Below are 14,892 nucleotides of genomic sequence, written 5' to 3'. Positions count from 1 at the left end.
CTGGCTTCTGTTCTGGTCGAGAATATTTCTCCGACAAGAACCTTGTTTGAGATAGTGTCCCCTTTGGGGACAAGGGGCAGTTTGTTTGCTGTGCGGTATAATAAAGATAATCTCTTCTTTTGAGGCAAATGTGAGGCAGATTTGCTTGCAACATCCTTATAAAAATTTGGGTTTCCCGAGTTGAGTCTCCTCAGCTATGCTACAAGCTCGCTGCTGCCATACCCACTAGAGCCCACCTCCCTGTACCCCCACGGGCCCTAGCGGGGACCTGAGTATGAAGATCACGCCACTTGCTATGCTGTACACAAGGAGGTCCTTTGTCTCTGACCCAGTATCCTTGTCTTTTGCCAACTTCCATGAAACTGGCAGGCTAATTAGCTAGCAAGTCGGGTAAAATCTCCGACTTTTCACAGTTCTTGGCTGTGTCACTGTCAACAATAAACAGTGAGAAATCCCTGATGATGTTGTTTTTCAGTATCTGTTGTATATTTGGGGTAAAGCGTTGTAGACCTGCAGGTAAGTTGAAGACAAGAACAGGTGCACCTGGGTGGCTCAGTTGGTTAAGTGACTGCCTTTGGCTCAGGTCATGATCCTGGAATCCTAGGATTCAGTCTTGCGTCAGGCTCCCTGCTCAGCACGGAGTCTGCTTCCCCCTCTGGCCCTCCCCTCTCTCAGACTCTCTCTCTCACACAAATAAATAAAATCTTTAAATAAAGAAGATAAGAACAAGGACTGCATACCAGCACAAACCCTAAAGAATGGTTTAGCAAAGACCAAGGACAGCCCTCGGAAATCGTTCATACAATAAATGTTGCATTAACTGTAATAAAATTTCAAAAAGATTTCTTATTCTATCCAGGAATCCCACCTGAAACACTAAATACTAACCTCATTTCTTGAAATAAAATGATCAGAGACAGTAACGAATATAATGGAAATTAAAACAAGTTGTACTAAAAATAATACATACCAAAGAATGGAGGGAACTCCAATGACACGTAGAGTTTCTGTTCCTGTTCCAATTGTTGTAGATTTTGAATTACTCTCATAGGACACTGACCTGAAGTTGCTAGAAATATTCACATGTGCTATATACACATAAACAATAAAACATGTCTGTTTCCAACACCAGCACTGGCTTAAGTGATTCTTTTTGCTTCCAGGAGGCAGATCATAGGCATAATGTATTTTTAATTGAGATATTACAAAGACTATAATAAACTTTTAAAGCCCATAAATTTTCATTGTTGAACTTCTTTTTAAAGTGTCATTACGTCTGATGCTGGATGAGTAAATCTGGGGCTAAGGCCATAACTGAAGTCATTTAGTTTAACTTAATAGTTTAATTAAATTCATTTGAATAAAAACTGGTGACATATAAATATATATCTTAATTGGATGCTAATTATGAAGATAAATTCATATCTGTGTATGTCACTTTACTGGTTATTTTTTTTAAGAGTCTTAGATCTTTACAAAAGCCTCTAAAAAGTCATATGTGAATATTTGCTTGCTTTCTTGAATATTTTGATGGTTAGTATAGTTTCAACCCCTGTCTTAGGAAGTTAATATGAGATAATGAGGTTTACAAAAAATAGGAATTGTCTGTGGTTTATATGTGCTATATGCTGTTTTCTTACTCAGCCCAGGTCAGCCAGCAGTGAAGTACCACGGTTTAATACTTGGAGAGGGCAGCGCCACTTGAAGGATAAAATAATTACCGCATTCATAAATGCATATAGTGGAAGTTAGAGCTGCCGTGATCAACTCCACTGCTTCTGAGTTAAAGGGACACGAAGTCATTTATAGTTCTAATGCATGGACCGTGCACCAAAGAACTGGTCAGCTGATTTAAACTTGTGACCTTTCTATGCTGTGCATTAGATGTGGCTGCTCATTTATTTTCTTTAATTAAAATGTTGTTCCTGTAACGTGCGGTGGTGACATGTAATATTTATGAGAAAATCAGGTATTACGGTGGATGTAGAAAAACAAAGTCCATTCCAATTGCTAGCAATCTATATTTCTTTCTAACTTGTGCAAAATCCTTAACCACCATAAATGTCAAATACTTCTTTCCACTCCTAACTAAAACCAATATCATTTGTCTTCCTTTCTTGTTCTTATTGTTAAGACCCAATGAAAATGAAACCAAAGAGGAGTCCAGAATAGAAGCAGTATCGGACGATCTAAGCTCACTCAACTTAGTTCTCATGAGGCTCCAGCAGTGTTGTATTTGGAGCCCACTTTTACCAGTGGAGCCAACCGCTTAATTGTTAATATCCTTGAAATCAGCCATGGTGGGAGTTTCTATACCAACATGTCGGCAAACATGACCACTTAGGGCTGGATTTTCGCTCTGGAGAGACAGTTTACTAGTATACCATTGGCTAAAAGTGGTTTGAGATATTGTAACATACATGTTACTATGTTACATACACACACAGAGACACCTGCACAGAGTTTTAGAGGAATCCTGGAACTTAATCATTTGGGTTCATACACTGGCTCTGTCACTAATTACCTACATGCCATTGAACAAGTAACTTAGTTTCGTGTGTCTAAAATGGGAATGGTGACAATCATACTAACTACTTTGTAGGACTGTCTGGGGGACTGGTCTAAAGTACTTAGTGCCACACAGTAGGTGCTCAGTAAGTGTTGGCTGATACTATTGTTATTATCTAGACTGAAGCAAGAAATTAGACTTTAAATAACACCTTTGAGCAACCGTGTCTGATACCTCATGTATTCTTACTGGCCTCCATTTCTAGCACACCAGGCTCCTTGGCCCCTGACTCCCTATTTTTTCCTCCGCATAGCTGCTCTGCCAAAGGTGCCTTCATTCTCGCCTACAAAATCTCCTACCTCTTCCCTGATGCATCTCCCCCCCAAGAAAAGAAACCCAGGGTAGGAAGAACATCACCCAAACTGTTCCTGAGCCCACTTACTTATGGTGTAAAATTTTACTTACAGGTGATGGATTTATTTCCCAATCGCTGTTAGTTATTCAAAGACTGGCTTCTCACACCCTCTTAACGTTTGAGACCTTTTCAGTGCTTACAAGTCACAATGATCAACTGAACACGGGCTTATTTCCTCTCCCGCTACTACTTTCAAATGACTTAAAAATGAAGAAAAATCAAAATAAGACCCACAATCTGAAAGAAAGAAAATGCAAGGGGACAAGCGGAAGACTTTCAAAAAATTTGGAAGACAGAAAAGAGATGTCAAAAAATGGAGAGCAAAGGAGGTTCTACCCAGATCTGGTGAAGAAGGAGTGATGTGCTCATAAAACTCTAGAAAGGGGCAGAAATCAGAAATGTCATGAACAATACAGGAAATCTGTGAAATGTAGAGTTAAAAACAAAGAAACATACCACCCCCCCCACACACACACACACGCTCCCTGCCATACAGACACACACCCTATTCCCACATGAACAATTCCTGCCAACCAGGGGTTTAACCTGTGAAGATTAAGAAAAGGAAGCCTCATTTAAGATGCAGCCACAAGGGGGTGCTCTCCTGCTCTACCTCTCCTTCTCCCTTGCAGACTCAACAGAGATGGCCTTGAGAGTGATGCTACTTTACAGCCCCAGCAGCCAAAAGCCCAGCCAATGAGAAGGGGCTACACTTCCAACTTTTAGATTATTCCGATGGACTTTTTAATCCTCAAAAGCCCCTCCCAACTCTCTAACTTCCTTCCTCGGGAAGAGTGTTTCTCTCCCCTGTTTTCTGGACTTGTCTGTAGTTTTGCCATAGCTTGTATGTTCCAGATCGTCATCCTCTGCTATTCCCGAATAAACCCATTTTATTGGTAAAATAACTGACAGCTTTACTTTTAAGGTTTACAAACACTGAGTTCTCCCCCCCGCCGCCCATACCCACACACATGCGTGTGTTCGCATGTGCTGCACACTTTGAATAAACTTGGGGAAGGAGCTAGGGAAGTTAGCTCGGTTTTGTTTCCCAAACAAGGTACTCTGCAGTACAGCTAAGGCCACTCGGCTCCTTCCCCACGCGTCCTACAGGAAAGACCGTCAGTTCCCAAGCCCATGTTCACAGAGCTCCGAATGAAATTTCTGACAGTTGCTACAGTCTTAAATATTAAAAGTCAATCAAGGATTTCTAGATATTTGAGAAAAAGCTACAAAATGGAAGCCATTTTTACAATGTCGAAGAATCCTACATTCCAGCAGGAAGTAGGAGGAAATAAAACAACTTGGGGCAGAAGACAACAGTTAAAGTATAAGAAGTATTTTCAGTGAGATTTTAAAAATACAGTGTCCATTAAGCAAGAGCCAGATAATATGAAAAGGGAAAAAGATGGAGGAAATAAAACGTTCAAGAAAAAGTAAAGGGTAAAAATAGAGGGGCGCCTGGGTGGCTCAGTGAGTTAAGCCTCTGCCTTCGGCTCAGGTCATGATCTCAGGGTCCTGGGATCGAGCCCCACATCGGGCTCTCTGCTCAGCAGGGAGCCTGCTTCCTCCTCTCTCTCTGCCTGCCTCTCTGCCTACTTGTGATCTCTCTCTCTGTCAAATAAATAAATAAATTCTTAAAAAAAAAAGAAAAAATAGAAAAATAGGGCAAAGGAATTTCTCAATATAAATAAATTTCCCATAGCTTAAAGTGTTCACTGAGTTTGTTTCAGAGGACACAAATAAAGCATATGTTCAGACATTGTGAAATTTCAGAACTTTTGGAAAAGCTTCCAAATAGACAGACCCTGTCTCCAGACAGGGAATGAGCGGCGGACCTTCCATCTACAAAACACAGGGTGCTGGGAAACAAGGAAGCAACCAAGACCTTCAATTTATCAGGAAATGCTTAAAAGATCAAAACAAGAAATTATCAAGGAAGAGCAAAGGTTCAAATAATGATCTGTCCAGCGGCACCTGGGTGGCTCCGTTGGTTGGGCGTCCGACTCTTGATTTCCTGTTCACTGAGTTTGTTTCAGAGGACATGATCGGGTCACGATCTCAGGCTCCTGGCTCAGCCCCTCCCTCTCCCTTTGCCCCTCACCTCACTTGTGCTTACTCACTCTCTCTCTTTCTCTGAAATAAATAAATCTTAATAATAATAATAATAATAAAGACCTGTCTGAGCATGTTAGTTTCAGAGATCGTATTTTGCACGCATCCTGTCTTTAGAGGTTGCTTTAGGATCAAGCCCAGCAAAGTGAGCATGAAGCTTGGAAGGGAAGACATGTGAGTTCACGGAGACAACAGTTTCCTACGTAAGAGATCAGAGATATCAGCTATTAAACAGGCCAGGCCTGGCGTGATGACTGCATCTGAAGCTAGAATAAACATAAACTTTATTAGAAAAAGCAAGAGAGGAGGGAGGGAGGGGAGGAAGAAGTAGTCAGGGGGAGAAGCTGGGACAGAGGAAAGACGGAGGGAGGAGGTTAAGAGAGAGGAAAACTTTAGGAGGAAAAGCCCAGAGGATATCCTGGTACCCAGACAACGTCTCTGCGCCCTGCAGGTTCGGATAACTGGAGCCCTAAGATGAGGGATGGATACGCGATCAAAGAACCTAGACACTTCCTTGCACTCTGAGATCTTGACGGAGACTGCCAGGGCTGTGGCCGTGTAGCCTAAGAGGCTTGGCCCACAGAGTGAGAAGCTGCAGTGTCACCCTCCATGCAAAGTAACATCGCGTCCGATGTGAGAAGCTCACTTTTGTTCTCTGTTGAAGCCTTGGTATAGTCAGGAGGTACATTACCGTTTGGTAAGAAATGCCACATCTTGGAAGGTTCTCAAAAGCAGCCCGTGCCCAGACGTGTTGGGCACGTCTCTGCTGCCCGCTGAGCTGCAACCCCACATAGGGATGCACAGAACAAGGCAAGAATTGTGGCTGATTTGCAACTATTAGAATCATCACTTAAAGTTTGACTCTTCGGGGCACCTGGGTGGCTCAGTTGGTTGAGGCCTCTGCCTTCGGCTCAGGTCATGATCCCAGGACCATGGGATCGAGCCCCGCATTGGGCTCTCTGCTCAGCAGGGAGCCTGTTTCCTCCTCTCTCTCGGCCTGCCTCTCTGTCTACTTGTCATCTCTGTCTGTCGAATAAATAAGAATCTTAAAAAAAATAAAGTTTGACTCTTCAACTACACAACACAATACATGTGCGTGCAACGTGTGCATAAGCACACACACACACACACACATACACACCCACCTTGAGCTAGAGAAGAGCGTTAGGGTTGGAATCACCATGTCGGCTACTCACCACACACAGATTTCATAGGTAACTGTACACTTGTTTGCATGTATGACAGTGCAATTAAATAGAAATAAGATGGAAGACGGAAAGGGGAAGAAAGATCAAATAACGGATAGGGACATGGATGTTCTCATCTTGCATAGGGGAAAATCAGATGGCTGGCGGTGGGAAATTAAAGGAAACAAAGACACACACGTCTTCAAGTAACCAAGAAAGAAACTGTATCACTGCAGTGATTGAACTACAGTGAGAGAGAGAAAATCTGCATCACGCACACCTGATTGATCGGAGAAGAGACATAAAATCCGTCCCCTCCTGCCGTGGAGGCAACCGGCGCTGGGAGTGGGGGTGGGGGCTCGGGAGATCACTAATGCCTCCCTGATACGCCTTCCCCTACGAGAATGTGTAAAAGTCATTTATACACAGATCAAGGTCTCTCTTTTTTGATAATCTAGCAAAGCTCATTACGGCTCACTTTATAAATAAAATGTGGTTTGTAGGATACTAGTTTTAAAAGTAAAATACAAAAAAAAAAAAATAAAGAAAGGAATGGGAGGAAGGAAGGGAGGAAGGAGAGAGGGAGACGGAGAAAGAAACACCCGTGTGAGATCCCCAAGTTGATCTCCCGTATTTTGGAGACGAGTAAGCTGAGTCCGAGAAACAAGTGACGCATAATTCAGAGAGAAGGTCGTGTAACTAGTTTATGTCGTGAACATGTCACTTGTCTCTGCCTCTGACATCCAGGCGCATCCTGCCAGGGGACCAACCTCAACTGTTAATTCTGTGCTTCAAGAATCAGGTATTTGATGTTTCTCTCTTCTTCAGCAACAGCAGTAAATTACAAGCTTCTCAAATTCTACATCAGATAGCACACCCAGATACACTCCAATATATTCATGAAATTCTTAAGAAATTAGATCATAGGTAAATGATAACTCCAAGTGTCTACATTCTCTAACACAATGTGCTGTGTTCAGTACTCCAGGCTCTTTTTTTTTTTTTTTTTTAATATTTTATTTGTTTAACAGAGAGAGAGAGAGCGCACAAGCAGGGGGAGCAACAGGCAGAGGGGGAGGGAGACGTAGGCTCTCCGCAAAGCAGGGAGCCTGATGCGGGGCTCAAAATCCAGGACCCTGAAATCATGACCTGAGCATAAGGCAGAGGCTTAACCGTCTGAGCCACCCAGGCGCCCAATACTCCATGTTCTTGGCAAGTTACTAGGTGATACGGTTCAGGCCACTCTAACAAATAACCCTAGACCCGGTGACTCAACCACAAACATTTGTTTTTCACAATTCCGGAGGGTGGCAAGTTCAAGGTTATGGAACCTGCAGACCGGCACCTGGTGAGGACCTGCTCCCAGGTTTCAGGATGGCTTGCTTCACGCCGTACCCTCTCGCGGAGGACTGCACAGTGGAAGCAAGCTCTCTTGTGAGTCTTTTAAGGCATGAGTACCTTAATTAATGAAATGGAACCCTCATGACCTCATCGAATCCTGGTCACTTCCCAAAGAGCCAGCCTCCCAATACTGTTAAAGTACCTCCTTGCCCATCACGACTTGAGAAGCTATACTTGAGTTACACTAAAAGAGCATCAGCTGAAAGTCAGAAGGCAAAGGTTCAAATCCAGACTCCCGTACGGAAGGGAAGGACAGCGAGCGAAGTGGGAAAGAGAGGCTCCGGCAGGACTTCTGAGTTCAACAGCAAGTTCGCGCGTGTTTCTGGGTCTCCTTTGGGGCTGGCGGACGATAGGAAGGGGGTGTCCCTCCAACACCCTTTGGCACTGCCACCTGCTCCAAGTTCCGGGGCTTTTAATGTCGGAGACTTAGGTTTCCACCAAAGAACCCACGAGGGTAAACTAGGGGCTGGCTACTCTGGGCGCAGCCCCTAAGCAACCACCATCCGCAGAATCTGCATCTTCACAAGACCAGCCGCTGAGTCACGTGTGCATTCCAACTTGAGCAACAGTGCGCGAGATGCGCCAAGTTTCCTCCCCAGTGAGTCAGCCTTGGGAATTACAGAGAACCCAACCCCGGGATCGCAGAGCCCTACACTGGAACTCGTATCCCACTACCGTGTTATCTATGTGCCATGGGAGAAATGCCTTGACTTCTTCACATCTGTCAAATCAGGGATATTAATACCTGCTTTATGAGGCTGATGGGGTGATTACCAATTATAAACCACCTACCACAATGCCTGGCCTATAACAGGAACTCAGGACATGCTAATTCTCCTTCCCTGCAGGATCTCTGCTGCACAACCAATATTTCACAAGTCTGCAGATCTGACTTCCTGCCACACGCTCATGTCCGACGGCTGTTGCCCCCAACTAATGAAGATCATAAAGTATCCCATCTTGCAAAAGTCACATAACATTCTAAAAGCTAATAGTTATCAGGGGGCAGCAAGAGGGTATTGATCCAGACCTCGATATGCAATAGCTCTCAGATATAAACCGGCTTCTCCCTCCATTACTGTCAGTCCAGCCGAGAGACAACAGAGCACGCATTTTTGTTTTTCTGAATTATCAAATTGATGCTCTTGCTTGGGGCCAAGATGTGTGTCTCCCTGGAGTGCTGTCTCAAAACAGGGCAATTGTCAACCCAATTACCTAGCACGTGTTTTTAGTCTTTCAAAGTAACCCTGAAGAGATCTGTTTATTCTTAAAGAGTTGTTAGGGGAGAGAAATGTCTCCCAAGATATCTTTTTAAATGCCGTTCCATTGTATTTTGAGGTGATGTGTTTTGTCTTTTACTGAGTATGTTATTATTCAAAAATGCTCACTTATCTTTACACTCTTCATTTGGAATTCAACTACATTGTGACTTTTCTGTAAATCTTTTATGAACAAGGTCTCTGGTGGGTCCTCCTTAATTGGTTAAGGATGATCAGCAGGGAGCACTGTCAAAGCTCCAGACGGTATTTCTTTTAAAAAATCATGGCACAAAACTTTTCCTGGGATAAGATGCCTGGATGCAGATAAAAACCAACCACACTCTCCTGCCCACAACTACCACCTACGCCTGGCTTGTCAAAACAACAAGGACTTTCAAGTCCTCTTATTAGCAGTCACATTCTAGAGCGGCTTTGTTTTTTCAAAACTGAATTATTTGTGTTATGCCTCTGACAGAAGTGGTTGAAAGAAGGAAGGGGCTTGGAGATCATTGCTAATAAAATATTCTTGTAGTGATTCTTCCATGAAAGACTCACAGGCGGTATCAAACACAAAAGTCTCTGAAGGGTTTCCTTCTGTCATCTTGCAAATCTAGACACAACTTCATTGCTCAGGGTGCAGGAGGAACCGTAACCACCCGCAGGCACCCAGCGGTGCTCGGACGCCAGTCCCTGCCCGCACCTCCCCCCACCCCCCAACCCCCTACCCCCGCTGGGTTATCTTCTATCACAGAGAGATGGTACTTGACCGTGTATTGACCTTCATTCAAAACCTTCCCTGTTCTCTTCCTTCTATTCCTTCCCTAGATTTGTGGAAGCATTTTCAATCCTTTCTAGTCATAGCACAGCACGCACAGATGTTTCCCAGGTTTGGCTGTGTACATCTTCGGAAGGCCCCAATGACTAGCAGGACTGTTACTCTGTTTATAATTAGAGGCATTTCTCAACACCGTATGAAGCTTAGAAGTGGCATCACAGTCAATGGCAGCATGTATATTTTAATTGTAAAAGTTCTATGCTACCATACTTCTGCATTAACAGAGCTATCTTACATTGCTCTTAAAATCATTTTTCAGGGTGGCTCAGTCAGTGAAGCGTCTGCCTTCGGCTCAGGTCATGATCTCAGGGTCCTGGGATCGAGTCGCTAGTCAGGATCTCCTCTCAGCAGGGAGTCTGCTTTCCTCTCTCACTCTCCCTCTGTGCTCGCTCGCTCTCTCTCTTTCGCTCAAATAAATAAAATCTTTTAAAAACTAAAATCGTCTTTCAGAAAAACTAGTATTCAGAATCAAGATTAAATTAAAAATTAAAACCTGGGCAATGTTCTGCATGATTTCCCAAGGTAAATTCTGGGAAAGTAAGTGGATCCTACTATTGTTCTAAGTTAGACGCGATCCAGAAGATATACTTCCTGCTGCGGTGTTCATAGCAGGCATTCCAAACCTATTACAGCATCAGCAATTTCTTGATTCCCTATTACATTGGGTTTACCATGGTATTTCCCATCACGATTCTATTGGATATAACATCCCTCCTTTCTTTAAGATATTTTTAAAAATTTTTTTCCAATTTTGATAAGTTTTTCTGCATTGGCGTAGCTGGTCATCAGAATTACACTTAATCATGTTACTTCTTCTTTTTTTATTTTTTAGATTTTTTATTTATTTATTTGACAGACAGAGATCACAAGTAGGCAGAGAGGCAGGCATAGAGAGAGAGAGAGAGAGAGAGAGGAAGGGAAGCAGGCTCCCCGCTGAGCAGAGAGCCCGATGCGGGACTCGATCCCAGGACCCTGAGATCATGACCTGAGCTGAAGGCAGAGGCTTAACCACTGAGCCACCCAGGAGCCCAATCATGTTACTTCTAACGATGCCTGAATGTTATTCTGGAAGTTACAAGACACTTACAGATGTTGTTACATGTATTATTCTTAAACTTTCGAAAAACAGTTCACGTCGTTCGTATGTTCAGGAAATATAATAACCCCAGCACATCTAGATGTGTGTTTTCCCCAAACCTGCTTTCATTCGGGCCACTCCAAGTCAGTGGTTAATAAGGAGGGCTTTCCCACCACTCTGCCACATCAGAGAGAAATTTCCTACAGGGAATGGGGCCAGTGCTGTCCACTCGAAGCGCAGAGGCCTTCCTGGGAGTCCCTTTTCCTTCTCTTTGAGATTCTGATCCGCTCCGGGAGAACGGCTCACGGGGTCAGGGATAGTTGAAAGGATGTGCACAGGGGACAATTTTTCTATGTCTCTTTCACCTAGGAGATTTTTCATAAGCCTGCTCAGAACCTCTCTGCTTGGTATGCAATACAGAAATAACGGGGTAAGTCTCTCATAAATTGAATTGATCTGACCACGGATTTGAAGTTACTGCCTTTCCCACTGAGTTAAAGCCAAATAGAGTTGCCTGCCCGGCCGGGCTTTGATCAGTAGCACGGTACTTTCCTCTCCCTGACTTAAATGCATCCAGTCCCTAGCTCTGGTTTTATTTAATGTTCTTGTTCACTTCACTGGAAATGCTTTAACTCTGGCACCTGCTGGCTGTGAAAGTGATTAGGATTTCATGGGACCAGAGCGTTTCATTTCTAGTAAGACATACCACGGCCCATAAATTAATACAGGATTATGCTTCAGCATTTACTCCGCAGGCTTGTTTTGAACTGAAAAGGAAAGGCAATTGAAGGATGAAGAAGAAAGGAGATGATCAGATGAAAAGCGAACCATAGTACAAAACCCGACAGTGTGCATTAGCATAAGCACTTTCTTAGGAGGATGCCCAGAAACTTGGCCATTGGGCTCTGTTACCGCTGATAAGCATCATTCCTTCCTCTCAAAACCTGGCTCCCCTACATAGGGCGACTACGTTGCCCCCCGTCAGCCTGTATCTGGGGAATCCGAGATCCCTCCGTCAGCTGGCTGGGCCGGTATGGCCACAGGCCGGTGGAGCCCAGCCTCCCAGGCATTCCCACCAAGGTACCAGATGTCCCGGACCCTCCAGGCCAGCACATCCCGAACAGAGGAAACGCTTTCCTCTCCTTCGGCCCCTTCTCTCTCTCTCTCAAAAGAAATAAATAAATCTTGGGGGGAAGGGGCGCCTGGGTGGCTCAGTGGGTTAAGCCTCTACCAGGGGCCTGGGATCGAGTCCTGCATAGGGCTCTCTGCTCAGCGGGGAGCCTGCTTCTCCTCATCTCTCTCTCTGTCTGTCTCTCTGCCTATTTGTGATCTTTCTCTCTGTCAAATAAATAAATAAAATCTTTTAAAAAAAAATCTTGGGGGGAAAAAACAACACACCAAGTTTTGCATTACTTTGCTACACAGCAATAGACAAGGCAAAAGTCAATACAGATTTTGCAAAGGGGATACCTAAGAAACATATTGTAATGTAAGAGTTGGTCTCTCAGCCACATACCTACGTAGTGAAAACTCAAGAGAAAGGGCACTGAACTTCCTGGATATTTTTCCCATTTGTTGCACACAAATGGAAACGTTTATTCCAGTGGGAAACACGATGAATGTAATGTTTCTCGAACTCCTACCATATGCCAGGCACTCTCTTAGGTCATACGGATGCGATGGAAAGTAAAAACCCAGAACGATTTTGCCTTCTTGGACCTTACAGTCAGATGGGGAAGCAAGACAGCATATCATTCCACAACACAATCTGCTAGGTTGATCAAAATAACTGCAAAATAGCACTCCGATAACTATACCAGGCAAACCTGACCTCGCCTGAACGGCAGCTAAGTTTCCCCAAAGACATGATACTTAGGTCAATATCACAATCCTAAATCGTGTTAACTACACAAAACAGAGTAGAGGTGCTGAGGAAAGAAGAATGTCTCAGGCTGTGGGAGATGGAACACTTGAGAGGCGGGGAGATGGGGTAGTGAGAGCATGATGAGAGAGGAAGCTTGAGACTGTGCGCCTTTGCCAACCGCCCTACTAGCTTTCATTTTCATCTGAAGAGTCACTGAAGTGTTTGAAGCCAGAGACATGGGGAAAGAGAAGGACCTTGGCCTTAAGGTTGTGAGATTCCCGTCTGAAAAACTCATTTTGCATTTGTGGAACAAACAGTTGCTGGGAAGCGGGATGGCGTGACACAGAATGGAGGAAGAGGAAGGTTGGTGGTAACCAACGGTGGAGCAACACAATGAAACATTCTCCCAATGCAGAAATCCTCTCCGTAAAGGAAGCAGAGAAACATAACCCTTTCGTGATTGAGTAAGCATTAAATCAGAACGGGATGCACATCACAGGCAATCCGCTACGTGGTGGCAGAGGCGGGAAGGATCTCACTCTTGTATACAGCCACTGAGCAGGTTCCCAGCCCCCAGCCATCAGTCCTCAGAGAACAAGACCTCCTGCATGGTTCCCCCACCTCACGAGAAGATTCCAGTTGCGTGGAGCATAGCAAAAATCCTCATAATGTTAACCAGGAGGCATGAGAGCCCAAACCATTCTGCCCACTGCGTCTTGGTGGGATGGGGCAATATCCCTAGATGCATCCCTCTTTTCTTGCAGATTTACTTATTTATTTGAGAGAGAGAGAGAGTGCACATGCAAGAGTGAGCTCAGAGGTGGGGGGCGGGCAGAGGGAGAGAATCTCAAGCAAACCCCCGCTGCCCCGAGCACAGGGCCAGAAGTGTGGGGCTCAGTCCCCTGACCCTGAGATCAGGACCTGAGCTGGAATCAAGAATCAGATGCGTAACCGAGCCACCGCAGTGTGCCGTGCACCCCTCTTCTGCAGTGGAAGGACCCCATCGCCTTCTTACAGACGACAAATAAAGCAGTGGGGGTGGCCAGCTGCCAAACGATGCATAGACCTTAAGACAAAAGAACAGTCGTTGAGCCTCAAACAAAGATATATAACATATATTATATATCATATAGTAATATATGATAAGTGGGCTCCTTACCTCTCCGTAGGAAGTGTTCTAGCCCCAGACGCTTCCTCGTGCTGCATGAAGACTGTGCAGAGCCTGCGTCCGCCACAGCCCAGCAGATCCGCCCCACGGCGTGCGCGTTCTCGGGATAACCAACTAGTCCTCCAGTGAGAGGACTTGACAGCGCCGTCGGTTACACACAGTTCCTCCCAACTTTACCAGGGAATTGGGGGGACCGGCCATGCTTGCAAATTGGCTTTATGCAAAAGAAAACACAAGCTTCTCGTGTCTTTTTGACAAGAAGTCGTTTTGCAGTTTGGGCCAAGTCACCCCCGGAAGTTCTGGTCCTCCTTCCCACAGAAGGCTGGGGACAAGGCGCTGTCTCTGTCGTTTCAAAGACAGGGTGCCCGGGGTCTTCAGGAAGACAGTCCCCCAGCCCGCAACTCACAAAAGGCCCATCAAGTTTTCAAAAGCCTTATACGCACCACAGAGAGAAGAGAAGAGAAGGTACTTACACGTTTCCCAAAGTGAATGCTCTGAGGAAAAGCGTGAGGAGTCTCTTCAAGGGCAGAATCGGGCCTCTTGTTTTCACTTGTTCTCCTCACACCTGTTGGAAGGAAAAGAGAACGCATTTCTGAAAGGCTGGAGTGCTGAGGAAGAATCATATCCCTTGGCTTCAGGGTCACAGAAATCACTGAGGACTTTAGTGAAGATGTGACGAGGATGTTCGCCAGATGTTAGCGGGAGGTGACAGCCGCTCGGGAAGGGAAGGAGGAAGGACGCATCACCTCAGTCCCGAGTGAAGCTGCCTGTGGAGAGGAGAGGGGTCCCGGGAGAGGTGGGTCTGCGCCGAGCCTGGCTGCTCTTCCTGAAGAGGGGAGGCCCGTGAGGCTGGAGAAAGCCAGTGGGGAGGGCCCAGCAGTCCGGGAAGAGTGGAAGAGGCCGGGCAGAGAAGCAGTAATCGATGGTGGGAGCCATGGGCGGAAGTAAGGCAGGAGGGAATTCAAATCTCAGGGAGAAGGATTAGACCTTGCAAATGAACTTGTGGGCTGCCCTGTATCTTAGAAAGCCTCAAGAACTCTGATGAACAACTCTTTAAAGAGATG

The sequence above is a fragment of the Mustela putorius genome, unplaced genomic scaffold (assembly GCF_011764305.1).
Source record: "Mustela putorius furo isolate JIRA1106 unplaced genomic scaffold, ASM1176430v1.1 tig00003932_pilon_pilon_pilon:0A:0A, whole genome shotgun sequence".
NCBI lineage: Eukaryota > Metazoa > Chordata > Mammalia > Carnivora > Mustelidae > Mustela > Mustela putorius.
This window is presented reverse-complemented; position numbering follows the sequence as displayed.